This window comes from Canis aureus, chromosome 17, assembly GCF_053574225.1.
Source record: "Canis aureus isolate CA01 chromosome 17, VMU_Caureus_v.1.0, whole genome shotgun sequence".
Classification (NCBI taxonomy): Eukaryota; Metazoa; Chordata; class Mammalia; order Carnivora; family Canidae; genus Canis; species Canis aureus.
In genome coordinates, this window is record NC_135627.1 from 19426396 (window position 1) to 19442622 (window position 16227).

Here is a 16227-nt window from a genome sequence, read left to right on the forward strand (position 1 = left end):
TGTTAGAATTTCTTATAGGATAGGGATTTATCTTGTATGGATTCACCTTGTTTCTTAACTTCTAAATATATTATTCTCAAATTTGGGAAATTTTCAGTCTGCATTTTCCTAATGTTTCATACTCCATTCTCTATTTTTAAGATTCAAAATACATACGTGATAAAATGACTGATATTATCTCATGTTTTATGGTTTTAAATTTTCTCCTATTTAGGTTTATTGACTTTGTCCTTTGATCTTCAAATTTAATTTTTCTGGTTTTTAGTGATATTCATCTCTTCCATCTTCTCTTGGCTTTTAAAGCTATCCATTTTTAAAAATTTCGGGGGGGTGGGGCAAGATGGCAGAAGAGTAGGGTCCCCAAGTCACCCGTCCCCACCAACTTACCTAGATAACTTTCAAATCCTTCTGAAAACCTATGAATTCGGCCTGAGATTTAAAGAGAGTACAGCTGGAATGCTACAGTGAGAAGAGTTCGCGCTTCTATCAAGGTAGGAGGATGGAAAAATAAATAAATAAATAAATAAATAAATAAATAAATAAATAAATAAGCATCCAGTGGGGAGGCCCCGCGAAGAGCCGGTTGAAGGCCAGGTGGCAAGTGCCTCCAGGACAGGAAAGCCCAGTCCCAGAGACGCAGGAACTTTACCAAACTTCCCGGAGGGAAAAGCGCTGGCAGGGAACTCGGGCAGGATCCCAGGAGAGGCAGTGGAGCCCCAAGGTTCCCAGGGTCACTAACAGAGGTGCCCCCGGGGGACAGGGCCCCACACACCGCAGGCCAAGCTCCCTAAAGGGCTGGAGTGCGCCGGTTGGGGCCCTGGGAGCAGCCCAGGCGGCGCCTCCGTGGGGAGGGGGATTCCAACATATGGAGTATTACCAGATCAGGGCGTAGCCAAGACAACACCAGAGCTCAAAACAGGTACCCGGCAACAGGAAGATCAGGAACAGAAGGAGGACGAGAATGATGAGCAAACGCTCCACAGAGCTCGGGAGTGGGATGACTGGAAGGACACCCATCCTCGTGGCTACGGCAACCGACAGAACATGGGTTAGTCTTCCCACAACAAGATGGGACTACAGGGGCTCACATCTTCCCTGCCAAGGAAAGCTGGGCAGTCTTCCCTGGGCTCCTGCTTCAGCTGTGTACAATGAGGGCAAAGATGCTTAATCTTGCTTTGCGTTCAATAAAGTGTCAAGCAATTAAGTGTGTATTTGTACTCTAGGTGATGAGCCAGCAATCTTGTTTTGGCATTCTCCTCCTCATCATGGCATATTCCAATTTCTTAAGTGGAAAGAAAAAAGTACTGAGAAGTGGCTCTGTATAATCAATGGCTATATGAATTATCTTAAAAATATAATAAAAGTCCCTTCTATTTAAAAAAAAAAAAAAAAAAAAGGGCACCGAAAGGGACAGGGACCAGAAAATGTATTTGAACAAATCATAGCTGAGAGTTTCCTTAACTTGGGGAGGGATACAGGCATTAGGATCCAGGAGATAGAGAGATCCCCCCTAAAATCAATAAAACCTGTTCAACACCTCGACATTTAATAGTGAAACTTGCAAATTCCAAAGATAAAGAGAAGATCCTTAAAGCAGCAAGAGACAAGAAATCCCTAACCTTTATGGGGAGAAGTATTAGGTTAACAGCAGACCTCTCCACAGAGACCTGGCAGGCCAGAAAGGGCTGGCAGGATATATTCAGGGTTCTAAATGAGAAGAGCAGCCAAGAATACTCTATCCAGCAAGGCTCTCATTCAGAATAGATGGAGATATAAAGAGCTTCCAAGATAGGCAGAAACTGAAAGAATATGTGACCACCAAACCAGCTGTGCAAGAAATTTTAAGGGAGACTCTGTAAAAGAAAGAGGAAGTCTAATGGAACAATCCACAAAAACAGGGACTGAATAGGTATCATGATGACACTAAACTCATATCTTTCAATAGTAACTCTGAACATGAATGGGCTTAATAACCCCATCAAAAGGTGCAGGGTTTCAGACTGGATAAAAAAGCAAGACCCATCTATTTGGTGTCTACAAGAGACGCATTTTAGACAGAAGGACACCTACAGCTTGAAAATAAAAGGTTGGAGAACCATGTACCATTCAAATGGTCCTCAAAAGAAAGCAGGGGTAGCCATCCTTATATCAGATAAACTAAAATTTACCCCGAAGACTGTAGTGAGAGATGAAGAGGGACATTATATCATACTTAAAGGATCTATCCAACAAGAGGACTTAACAATCATCAATATATATGCTCCAAATGTGGGAGCTGCCAAGTGTATCAATCAATTAATAACCAAAGTTAAGACATACTTAGATAATAATACACTTATACTTGGTGACTTGAATGTAGCACTTTCTACAATCGACAGATTTTCTAAGCACAACATCTCCAAAGAAATAAGAGCTTTAAATGATACACTGGACCAGATGAATTTCACAGATATTTACAGAACTTTACTTCCAAATGCAACTGAATACATATTCTTCTCAAGGGCACATGGAACTTTCTCCAGAATAGACCACATCCTGGGTCACAAATCAGGTCTTAACTGATACCAAAAGATTGGGATCATCCCCTGCTTATTTTCAGACCATAATGCTTTGAAATTAGAACTAAATCACAAGAAGTTTGGAAGGATTTCAAACATGTGGAGGTTAAGGACCATCCTGCAAAAGATGAAAGGGTCAACCAGGAAATTAGAGAAGACTAAAAAGATTCATGGAAACTAATGAGAATTAAGATACAACCATTAAAAATCTTTAGAATACAGCAAAAGCAGTCCTGAGGGGGAAATACATTGCAATACAAGCATCCATCAAAAAACTGGAAAGAACTCAAATACAAAAGCTAACCTTGCACCTAAAGAAGCTAGAGAAAAAACAGCAAATAGATCCTACACCCAGCAGAATAAGAGAGTTAATAAAGATTTGAGCAGAACTCAATGATAGAGACCAGAAGAACTGTGGAACAGATCAACAAAACCAGGGGTTGGTTCTTTGAAAGAATTAATAAGATAGATAAACCATTAGCCTCCTTATTAAAAAGAAGAGAGAGAAGACTCAAATAATAAAATCATGAATGAGAAAGGAGAGATCACTACCAACACAAAGGAAATACAAACGATTTTAAAAACATATTATGAGCAGTTATATGCCAATAAATTAGGCAATCTAGAAGAAATGGACACATTTCTGGAAAACCACAAACTACCAAAACTGAAACAGAAAGAAATAGAAAGCCTGAACAGGCCAAGAACCAGGGAGGAAATTGAAGCAGTCATCAAAAATCTCCCAAGACACAAAAGTCCAGGGCCACATGGCTTCCCAGGGGAATTCTATCAAACGTTTAAAGAAGAAACCATACATATTCTACTAAAGCTGTTCAGAAAGATAGAAAGAGATGGAATACTTCCAAACTCGTTCTATGAGGCCAGCATCACTTTAATTCCAAAACCAAAGACCCCACCAAAAGGAGAATTATAGACCAATATCCCTGATGAACATGGATGCAAAAATTCACAACAAGATACCTGCACCCCGATGTTTATAGCAGCAATGGCCACGATAGCCAAACTGTGGAAGGAGCCTCGGTGTCCAACGAAAGATGAATGGATAAAGAAGATGTGGTTTATGTATACAATGGAATATATACTCAGCTATTAGAAATGACAAATACCCACCATTTGCTTCAACGTGGATGGAACTGGAGGGTATTATGCTGAGTGAAGTAAGTCAGTCGGAGAAGGACAAACATTATATGTTCTCATTCATTTGGGGAATATAAATAATAGTGAAAGGGAATATAAGGGAAGGGAGAAGAAATGTGTGGGAAATATCAGAAAGGGAGACAGAACGTAAAGACTGCTAACTCTGGGAAACGAACTAGGGGTGGTAGAAGGGGAGGAGGGCGGGGGGTGGGAGTGAATGGCTGACGGGCACTGGGTGTTATTCTGTATGTTAGTAAATTGAACACCAATAAAAAATAAATTAAAAAAAAAAAAAGATACTAGCCAATAAGATCCAACAATACAGTAAGAAGATTATTCACCATGACCAAATGGGATTTATCCCCGGGACACAGGCTGGTTCAACACTCGTAAAACAATCAATGTGATTCATCATATCAGCAAGAAAAAAACAAGAACCATATGATTCTCTCAATAGATGCAGAGAAAGCATTTGACAAAATATAGCATCCATTCCTGATCAAAACTCTTCAGAGTGTAGGGATAGAGGGAACATTCCTCAACATCTTAAAAGCCATCTATGAAAAGCCCACAGCAAATATCATTCTCAGTGGGGGAAACACTGGGAGCCTTTCCCCTAAGATCAGGAACAAGACAGGGATGTCCACTCTCACCACTGCTATTCAACATAGTACTGGAAGTTCTAGCCTCAGCAATCAGGCAACAAAAAGACATTAAAGGCATTCAAATTGGCAAAGAAGTCAAACTCTTCCTCTTCGCCGATGACATGATACTCTACATAGAAAACCCAAAAGACTCCACCCCAAGATTGCTAGAACTCATACAGCAATTCAGCAGTGTGGCAGGATACAAAATCAATGCCCAGAAGTCAGTGGCATTTCTATACACTAACAATGAGACTGAAGAAAGAGAAATTAAGGAGTCAATCCCATTTGTAATTGCACCCAAAAGCATAAGATACCTAGGAATAAACCTAACCAAAGAGGTAAAGGATCTATACCCTAAAAACTATAGAACACTTCTGAAAGAAATTGAGGAAGACACAAAGAGATGGAAAAAATATTCCATGCTCATGGATTGGCAGAATTAATATTGTGAAAATGTCAATGTTACCCAGGGCAATTTACACGTTTAATGCAATCCCTATCAAAATACCATGGACTTTCTTCAGAGAGTTAGAACAAATTATTTTAAGATTTGTGTGGAATCAGAAAAGACCCCAAATAGCCAAGGGAATATTAAAAAGAAAACCATAGCTGGGGGCATCACAATGCCAGATTTCAGGTTGTACTACAAGGCTGTGGTCATCAAGACAGTGTGGTACTGGCACAAAAACAGACACATAGATCAATGGAACAGAATAGAGAATCCAGAAGTGGACCCTCAACTTTATGGTCAACTAATATTCGACAAAGGAGGAAAGACTATCCACCGGAAGAAAGACAGTCTCTTCAATAAATGGTGCTGGGAAAACTGGACAGCCACATGCAGAAGAATGAAACTAGATGACTCACTTGCATCATACACAAAGATAAACTCAAAATGGATGAAAGATCTTAATGTGAGACAAGATTCCATCAAAATATTAGAGGAGAACACAGGCAACACCCTTTTTGAACTCGGCCACAGTAACTTCTTGCAAGATACATCCATGAAGGCAAGAGAAACAAAAGCAAAAATGAACTATTGGGACTTCATCAAGATAAGAAGCTTTTGCACAGCAAACGAAACAGTCAACAAAACTCAAAGACAACCTACAGAATGGGTGAAGATAATTGCAAATGACCTATCAGATAAAGGGCTAGTTTCCAAGATCTATAAAGAACTTATTAAACTCAACACCAAAGAAACAAACAATCCAATCATGAAATGGGCAAAAGACATGAACAGAAATCTCACAGAGGAAGACATAGACATGGCCAACAAGCACATGAGAAAATGCTCTGCATCACTTGCCATCAGGGAAATACAAATCAAAACCACAATAAGATACCCCCTCACACCAGTGAGAATGGGGAAAATTAACAAGGCAGGAAACAACAAATATTGGAGAGGATGTGGAGAAAGGGGAACCCTCTTGCACTGTTGTGGGAATGTGAACTGGTACAGCCACTCTGGAAAACTGCGGAGGTTCCTCAAAATGTTAAAAATAGACCTGCCCTACGACCCAGCAATTGCACTGCTGGGGATTTACCCCATAGCTACAGATGCAGTGAAACGCGGGGATAGCAGCACCCCGATGTTCATAGCAGCAATGTCCACAATAGCCAAACTGTGGAAGGAGCCTTGGTGTCCATCGAAAGATGAATGGATAAAGAAGATGTGGTTTATGTATACCATGGAATATTACTCAGCCGTTAGAAACAACAAATACCCATTTGCTTTGATGTGGTTGGAACTGGAGGGTATTATGCTGAGTGAAATAAGTCAATCAGAGAAGGACAAACATTATATGGTCTCATTCATTTTGGGAATATAAAAAATAGTGAAAGGAAATAAAGTGGAAAGGAGAGAATATGAGTGGGAAATATCAGGGTGACAGAACAGGAGAGACTCCTAACTCTGGGAAACAAACAAGGGGTAGGGGAAAGGGAAGTTGGTGGGGGGTTGTGGTGACTGGGTGATGGGCACTGAGGGGGGCAGTTGACAGGATGAGCACTGAGTGTTGTGCTATTTGTTGGCAATTTAACTCCAATAAAAAAAATTGTGCATCTTTAAAAATAAAAATAAAATAAATACAAATTTCATATATTTTATTATTTACACATATAGAAGATATACTTTGTTTTCATAGATGCTTTCCATTATTGTATTTTGTTAAAATATATTATGCATCATGAATTAAATAATCTTGACATTTGATATTGAATATAACACTATTACTTAAATAAATGTTCAGATTTAATTAACGGTGAAGCTGAAAAATAATACTGGATTTTAAGCTGCTTTCCTTTTTGATAAAAAGGGATAGAGTTAAATTAGAATTAAACAAGTAGAAGCAAAAATCTTTACTAGTGTAAGTGTATTAATAAAAAGCTGATGAAAAATTATGTGTGATTCTAATACTCTCTAATAAGCATCATTCAACATAATTTAATCTTATATTTTATTTCTTTTTAGCATACATTAACAAAGTATGAAATTTGGTAAAAACAATCAGTTTTCAATGTTATGTTAATTTCTCATGAACAGGCAGCTTTTTTCCTCTATGCATTTTTTTGACAAGTCAAACATTGTGTGCTCATGTTCTATATTCTTTTTTCTAACACCAATAACTCATTACTAAATACCAACAATGATGTTGTTGTAAACAAGTAGTTAGTCTATCCTCCCATTATTTACCATTCACATTTATTGTAAGTAATAAATATTACCACACATATTTGAAAAGCAGATGAAAAATAGGATATTTTTAAAATAAAAATTATTTTAATAGCAATTTATTATAAATGACAATTACATTTTAAAAATGAGAATGTAGTAATGTGTATCTTAGTATATAGAGTTTTTTTAATGTTTCATACTTTCGATATGAAATGCAGTAAAAATGATTCTACTAAAGGTCAGTGGTACACATTTCAAATACACTAAATTAGTAGCTATAGAGCTAAGAATATTAGCATTAATTAAAATTCATAATATTCTTACATATGAAAAAAAACACTATTTTCTCTTTGCCTTCTTTCTTATCTAATGGTATATTTCACCTAAAATGACAGCATTTTACTATGGAAAGAAAACATAATTAATGCTCTAAGCCACTCCTTTTTAGAAATGAGAAAACTGCTTTGAGTGGATTTGTTCCCCCAAAATTCATATGTTGAAAACCTAATGCCCAAGATGATGGTAACTGAAGGGTTAGGTGATTAGGTTATGAGGATTGAATCTAGGAATGGATCAGTGCCCTTAAAAAAGGGATACCAGAGAGCTTCCACAATGAGGACACACTGAAAAACTGATAATTTGCAGCGGGGAAAGGGCTTTCACCAGAACTTGACCATACCGGAATCCTGATTTATGACTTTCAGCCTTCAAAATTGTAAGGAATTTCTGTTGTTTATAAACCATCCAGTCTGTGGTATTTTGTTTAGCAGCCTGAATGCTGCTAACCTAAGACACTAACCTAATGCTATATAACCTGCCCATAGATAGGAAGTTGCAGATATAAAACTGAAATTAGGTTTATGTCAAGTTAGTTCCAGAAAAATTCATCTTTCTAATTTTTATCTAACTTTAAAAAGAAGTTTATTGCATTTTCCTAGACATTCATATTAAACTTTTCCATCCAAATTAACAGTGTTAAACATAGAGAAGCAATACCCCGTGTTCAAACAGAATCCAGCAAATGGGCAGTAAAAATAAACTTAAATTTCCCTTTAAAATCTAAGATAAAACCTACATGTGTATGTGAACGTGATTTCTTGAAACAGTCAATATTCATATACATTAAGAAATAACAGTTATTTTCTACAGAACATTAAGGTGACAGCTCTTAAAGACCATCTAAGTTTTATGCCAAGTACTCTTAAATACGAGTTTATATTCATAATATCATATTTTTAGGAAGAAGATTTTGTTTCAATGTCTGTCATTAGAGTAAAGTTTGCTTCCCCCTAAACTAAAAGTAGTAAATGTGAAAAGCAAAAAACAAAGATGTACAGATGTTGTAAGCAATTTCTAAGATGGTCCCCAATGATCCCAGCCTTCTGGTATTCTTCCCCTTGTGTAATTGCCTCCAGTTGACTGTGGACTGCACTTATTGACTAACTTAACAAGGAGAACACAGAAGTAATGAGATACCATTGCCAAGATTAGGTCCCCAAAAGACTTGTCTTGTGTTCTCAGTGTTTCCTGTCTCTCATCTATAAGCAGCCATGTTGTGAGGTCACTCAGGCATCCTATGGAGAGGCCTAAGTGGTAAGTAGCTAAGGCCTCCCAGTATCCATGTATGTGAGCTTAGAAGAGTATTGTTCTGCCACAGATTATTCTCCACTTGCCTGAAGTCCAACAGCTTGCCTGAGACTTCATCAGAGACTGAGCCTCAGCACCCAGATAAGCTATGCCCACATTCCTCACACACCGAAACAATGATGTAGTAAGAGTTTGTTGTTTTAAACCTTGAGATCAGGGGTAACTGTTTATATAGTTGTACAGAGCTGCTGTAATACATTTGAACAGAGGTAAAAACTAAAACTCAAGAGTATCATCATTACTTCCTTTCCCATTCCAAAAAATATTGCTTTTGAGAAATCACTTTTAGCTAAAGGTCAAAATCAATCTTGGCTTGCCTTTTAAAGACTATTTTGGTGTTTGCTTCCCAAAAGAGCATTTATATTTCCATAAACTTTAAGGCCATACTAGCTTTCGTGTATGTTTTAAATAACAAAATCACTCTGCAAATTACATTGCTTTCTACTTCTTCTAATCACCTGGGATAATGGAAGAGAAATTGTTTGCCAGTTGAGTTCCCTCGAAGTAACATGCCACAGCTAATCAGTGTTCTCGCTCTGTGGTTACAGAGAGACTGTTAGCAAGGGGTTCTGCTTTATGATGCTGCAGGGTCACCATTATTCACCCCTGGTTTAACACCATGTAGAGGTGGCAATAAGAAATCTAATGAAGAAACTATCAAGCCTGGAGTAGTAATTTCAGGAGAAATCATGCATGGTTGTTTGAATAGGGTTGAGTAAGAATTGACATTTTACGTTATTGACTGTTGTATAGGTGCTTTACCCTCTCATCCTTTGTACATTTATGCCACTGTGATTCCTTCTGTTTTAGTAAGCAACAGAGCATATTATCACCAGAGCCCTATATTTGTGCCAGACTTCTCTTGCAGCTGTTCCAGTAATAATTTTTTTACTAAACAACAATCTCTAAAAAAGGCTCTGAGAATCTTTGTTACTCTTAACCTGGCTTTTAAATTTTTTTAAAATTTTTTTCCTACAAAATCAGATTACCTCACTTAGAATACTTGGGAATTTTTTTTCTTCTAAACTTATCTACCTTTTTTTCTCTAATTGAAGTAGAATGTTTTACATATTTTATTAGAGTTGTGATACATACATAAAGTCAAATTTCCTCTTTTTTTTTTTTAAAGATTTTATTTATTTATTTATTCATGATAATCACAGAGAGAGAGAGAGGCAGCAACACAGGCAGAGGGAGAAGCAGGCTCCATGCACCGGGAGCCCGACGTGGGATTCGATCCTGGGTCTCCAGGATCACGCCCTGGGCCAAAGGCAGGCGCCAAACCGCTGCGCCACCCAGGGATCCCCAAATTTCCTCTTTTATGAAAGGTAAGCTCAGGCTTGTCAACAAAATTGAAGCAATGCTATTATAAGCACATAAAATCTGCACTGGGTAATTTATAACATCTTGTCCTATTAAAACAAAACAACCTATATTCCTGAACTTCAAAGGCAATCTAAGTTAACTTTCTTTAAACAAACTCTAAATATTGAATGTTTTGGCCTAGCTTTTAAAACTTTTTGAAGTTCATAGAAAAAAACAAAACCTACCACATTGATCGATTTATTACATCTTTGCTATCTGATACAAATAGCAATATTTCTATTGCTTTCATGTGTCTTTTAACAAATACTTATAGAAATAGGAACGTATTCTGTTTTATCAAGCTAAAGAGGGTATTTCTATTTCAGGGATTTAAAACAGTGAGTCACAGGCATAAATGTTGAAAAGAAATGCTTAATCACCAACTAAAATTTAACTTTTCCATTTTTTGAAACTGTGATTCATCATTCCTGGTTGAAAATCTATAGCTAAGGTAACTATTGTTTATTTCCCTGAGTACTCCAGTTCAATGCTAACAGTTTTTTTTTTTTTAATGAGTAATTTTTGAAACATATTTAACCACAAATCACAAACCAAATTAAAACAAATCAAATTTCTCAAATATCTGAAGCAAAACTATTCTAATTCTTTAGGATATTATATACATATGAAGCACAACTTCTATAATTGTTTTTAAACTTAAGACTCTGTTGCCCCTTGGCAAAGACACGAAGGCACTTCATTTAGCTGATAAGTCTCTAAGAGACCAATTGAAGCTACTCAGTTCAAATGTAGAAAAGAATTCAATCCAGGTGCCTTATTGAGTGATTTCTTAGCTTAATCAAGAGGGCTGCAAAATGAGCCTGGTGATATTTCATGTGAGATATAATTGCTGAAGAAATAGACTCATGGGTGGAGATGAAACATGCACTGTTAGAATACTCTAAGTTCTTTACTCTCCCATTTAAATACGTATTTCTATCTCTATCAACGACTGTAAACTTGTAAACATTCAGGGATTACTCTTAACAGTGATGCTAAATGAAATAATTGTATAATGAATCTGTGTCCAAATTTCAGTAGTCTTCTGACTTACAGAAATAAATATTTTCATTTCCAATAGTCTGAGTTTCTACCTTTTGAAGGGTATCAAGTCCAAAGTCTGTTTTTCTCCTAGGTTTCTCTTCCTAAAATATTTTAACATGTTAATGAATGATGCTTGCATGTTCCACAAAACTGTCCAGGTGATTGCTAGCCTCCTTCAGAACTTCCTGCAGAACCCTATAGGCCTCTGAAATCAACTTCAATGTTCTTTTTGTAGGTGTGTGTTCCCTCCAAGGCATAGGCCATTTCCTCCCTCAACTCACCAGATCACATGGAGTCCAGACTGGGCTCTACACATGACCACAAAAGACACGGAATGTGTGGTTATAAAAGAGAGGTGATGAGAGTATGGTACACTCTGGTCATAAGTAGTTACTTCCTCTATGCTGTTCCTCAATTTACAACATCAGCATTGAATCCAGCACATTCCAGATATGGCAAATAAGTCTTCCTTTACTCATACTGTTTCATTAGTGCAGAAAGGAGATGATAGTGGCTCAAACACATGCATATTTCTATGATGGAAAATTAGAAAGATGTGGGATGTGTTTTTAAGTGAACACTGGATTTATTGATGGATTGGATGTGGAGGGAGTGGCAGATAAGGTGAGCACACAACTCTATGATGGAATGAATGTGGGAAATAAAGAAAAGCTCTATTCCCGATTATGAAAATCTGGAAACCCTCTTTCACCCACAGTCAGTGCACTGCTATTCCACCTTTTTTCCTAAAACTGTACAGGCTTATTAAGGGCTGGAAGGAAATGCACCATTCATTACCCACCTCTTCACAGTTATTCTAGTCCCTTAAAAGCCCAAATGGTTAAACCATAATAATTCTTGTTTAAATGGACTTGTTGTAATTTGTTTCCTTAGATTAATAAAATTGCCTAAGTGGGGAGATTTTAACATATAAAAAATCAATAGTTGGATGCTTGTTTAAATGGACATATAAAAAGCATAATATAGAAGGCATAGTGAATCAGCCATGAAAAACCATCAATATACAGTCTGTTAAGACATTTTGTAAAGTGGCTGGACAGATTTTCATTGAATTTATTATGCTTTTATTTTTCATTGAATTTAGAGGGCAGGAACATAAAAATATCTTTTGGTGCCCTTAGGGATTCCTCCAAAGACAGAGGCAGATAGTCTTCAGCAAAGTTAACACTCTGGGATGGGAGAGACCCTGATGACACACTTTGCTATGTAAGATGTCTCTCAACAAAGATTGTATCCGAGGTCTTTCTGACCATGATTTGTAAACCACTACCCCTCAACTCTAGCCTCTCAACCTCCTTTACCTTTCTTCACAGCTCTAATCACTATTTCACCAACTTATATTTTTATTGCCTGCCTCTCCTTCCTCAGATCCAGAATGGAGGGCAGGTTTTGCTATGTGTTTTGCTACCACTGTACCTCCAGCATAGACTAGGAACTTATACACAGAAACCTAGCACTTAAGATCTCTTTGAAAGGTGCACCTGGGTGAATAAATGTTCCATGTGGTCGCTAGCAAAGTCTGTCATTTAGCTTCTATTCCAGCCTTAGGCTTTTAAAGACAAAACAGGAAAATGTCAACCTCATTGTCATTTCTGGCATCCCTGACCTAGTAGGTGATCAATGATTATGTGAGCACACAGGCTACCATCATATCTCTTCAGTAACACAACATCAGGAATAGAGACATGGAATGAATGACAAAATATTTACTTTTAAAAAAGGGAAGAATTATAGATGCAACCTACAGTAAAAACAGGTCATCATGTTTTAAAATTCTGCCAGTTAAAAGGCATACTCTGAGAAAATAGCATAATATTCAGTAATGAATGGGATAGTCATTAACTGTAATAAAGCAATTAAGAACTTTCAAATATTTTAATAATTAGCAAAATAGATGAGCAGTTAATAGTTGATAATATTATAATAACTTTGTATCGTGACAGATAGCAACTAGACTTATCATAGGGATCATTTTGTAATGTATAAAAATATCAAATCTCTATGATGTACACCTGAGAAAGAATACTGTATATCAATTATACCTCAATAAAAAAGCAACATTACTTAAGCAAATTACTTAAGGAATTTGTTATAAATATAATAGCCCTTTTATGCAAACCTGTGTTCATAAAAGTATAGAGATTATACTAGATGCAAAATTAAAAAGAATAACAGCTACATGTATCTCATAATTGCTTACTTCCAGATAGACCATACTTGTTTCAAGAAAAATCCTGCTGAAAATTCTTAACATATTCGAGAATGAAATAAAGTTAAAACAGTAAAGTTACCTCAAATTTCTCAGAGGAGGAAAATCTCCAGAATCACTTATGACATCTATAATAAATCATCTTTCATCTGGTCTGAAAAAGAACATAAAAGTACAAAAAACAAAGTGTTCAAACAAATGAGGTACCAACAACATATTTTGTTTCCACAAATCAGAATTCATCATAACAGGCTTTCAAAAATGCATTAAGTGTAAAATATGCTTAACAACAACAAAAGTAAACTTGTTCTAAAACAAGGCAATCCCTTAGAGTGTTGAGTTTATGGAGGCTTAAGCTTTAATCAAATTTACTGAAATAATTATGTTGTAACACCAAATATTTTGACTAATTAAAAACAAGTTGCTTTTGAGAATTACCCAAGGTACAAGTGAGAGAAATAACTTTTTTCTTTTTTTAAAAAAATATTTTATTTATTTTTTCATGAGAGACAGAGAGAGGCAGAGACATAGGTAGAGGGAGAAGCAGGCTCCCTGTAGGGAGCCCGCTGCAGGACTCCATCCTCAGACCTGGAATCATGACCTGAGACAAAGGCAGATGCTCAACCGCTGAGCCATCCAGGCATCATGAAAAACAACTTTCTTTTAAAAAATCTAGTTGAGTGCTCGCTTCGGCAGCACATATACTAAAAAATCTAGTTGAAAACATTTTTTTCCTGAACAATTTCTTCTGTAAAATTTGGTTAGTGATATTTAGTGAACCAGTTGCAAATAAGCATGTGTTGGGATGCACAACTATAAAAGGAATAGATAGAAACAGTGAGATACTAGCTGGTAATGTTAAGAAGTTAATCCCTGTACTATGTGTCATCAAACTTTTATAATTTTACTAAAATTTTAAATATCAAAATCAGACTTAAAATGTTCTAATAGTTTTAAATTCTTTATCACACGTGTTCTTTGATGTATCAAGGAATATATTGATTTTAAGAGGCAAAAATTCATCTTTCAGTAAAATGTCTATTGGGTAAACTACGGTTCTGTGATACAAAACACAAAGTACTTTCATGTTTGAGCTCTCAGTTCTTAACACAATGCAGATGCTCTGAATTTTATACTGAACTTTGATAATGTGGCCTCTCACCAGGACAATTCTAGAGGGATTCACGATGAGTAGTAGCACATGGGATTTATTTATTTAACAATGCTTTATGATTCTTTATTGCAGCAAAAGTCATGCAAGCTTCACTACAACCATGACTGTCCTTTACAAAGTGTAAGCTTGACCCCTGTTATTGTCACTATAAGAAAATCTTTGATACTGGGTTGTTTTATATAAATGTATTATGAAATAGCATTTGAAAATGACACAGCGTCTTTGATAAGAGCACAGGTTTCAAAAAGTGCAGATCTTGACTCATTTTCATGCATTTCATGATGCTTGGTGAGCATAAATATTTTAAGAGTAGAAAATTTGCATGAGAAAAGATTGAAATTACCACTTTATCAAGTAAATAAATTTTGCTTAGCTTTCTCTTGGTCACACTTCTTTTTTCTTCCTCCAAGTTTTTATTTAAATTCAAATTAGTTACCACATAGTCTAATATTGGTTTCAGGAAAATTTAGTGATTCATTGCTTACATATAACACGCAGTGCTCATTCACAAGTGCCTCCCTTAAAGCTCATCACCCATTTAGGCCATCCTCCCACCCACCTCCCCTCCAGCGATGCTCAATTTGTTCCCTACATTTAGGAGTTACTTCTTTTTTAAAGATCTTATTTATTTATTCATGAAAGACACACACACACACACACACACACACACACACAGGCAGAGGGAGAAGCAGGCTCCACATGGGGAGCCCGATGTGGAACTCGATCCTGGGACTCCAGCGTCACGCCGTGAGCCAAAGGCAAATAACCACTGAGCAACCCAGGCATCCCCATTTAAGAGTTACTGATGGTTTGCCTCCCTGTTTTGTTTTGTTTTTTTTTTTTTAAGATTTTATTTATTTATTCATGAGAGACACAGAGAGAGAGAGAGAGAGAGACAGAGACAGAGACAGAGACAGAGACAGAGACAGAGGCAGAGAGGGAAGCAGGCTCCATGCAGGGAGCCTGATGTGGGACTGGATCCCAGGTCTCCAGGATCACGCCCTGGGCTGAAGGCGGCACTAAACCGCTGAGGCACCCAGGCTGCCCTCCCTTTCTGTTTTTATCTTGTTTTATTTTTCCTTCCATTCCTCTATGTTCATTTGTTTTGTTTCTAAATTCCAGATTAGTTAAATCATATGGTATTTGTCTTTCCTTTACTGACTTGTTTCACTTAACATAATACACTTTAGATCCATCCGCATCATTGCACGTGGCAAGATTTCATTCTTTTTGATGGCTGAGTAGTATTCCATTATGCATGTACCACTTCTTTAACCATTCATCAGTTGATGGACATTCGGACTCTTCCCAAAATTTGGCTATTGTTGATAGTGTGGCTATAAACATTGGGGTGCATTTGTCCCTTTGAATCAGTATTTTTGTATCCTTTGGATTAATACCCGTAGTGCAATTGCTAGGTCATAGGGTAGTTCTACTTTTAGATTTTGAGCCACTGTTTTCCAGAGTGGCTGCACCTGGTTGCATTCCCACAAACAGTGTAAGAGGGTTTGCCTTTCTCTTTGAATTCTTGCTAACATCTCTCATTTCCTGTGTTGTTAATTTTAGCCTTTTGTTTGACAGGTGTGAGGTGCTATCTCATTGTGGTTTTGATTTGTATTTTCCTGATAATGAGTAATGTTGAGCAGTGTTTCATGCATCTGTTAGCCAGTTGTGTAGTCTTCTTTGGAGAAATGTCTGTTCATGTCTTATGTCCCTTTTTATTTGGA

At 36.8% G+C, this 16227-nt stretch overlaps 1 long non-coding RNA gene across 1 annotated transcript in view; it reads right to left on the reverse strand.

Annotated features, from left to right (window-relative positions):
- LOC144287458 (uncharacterized) overlaps nucleotides 1-16227 on the reverse strand; it is a 56192-nt gene that overhangs the window by 11977 nt on the left and 27988 nt on the right. Inside the window, exon 2 of the long non-coding RNA XR_013355252.1 lies at nucleotides 13409-13480. This is a non-coding gene — a long non-coding RNA (uncharacterized LOC144287458). The remainder of the gene's footprint in view (nucleotides 1-13408; nucleotides 13481-16227) is intronic.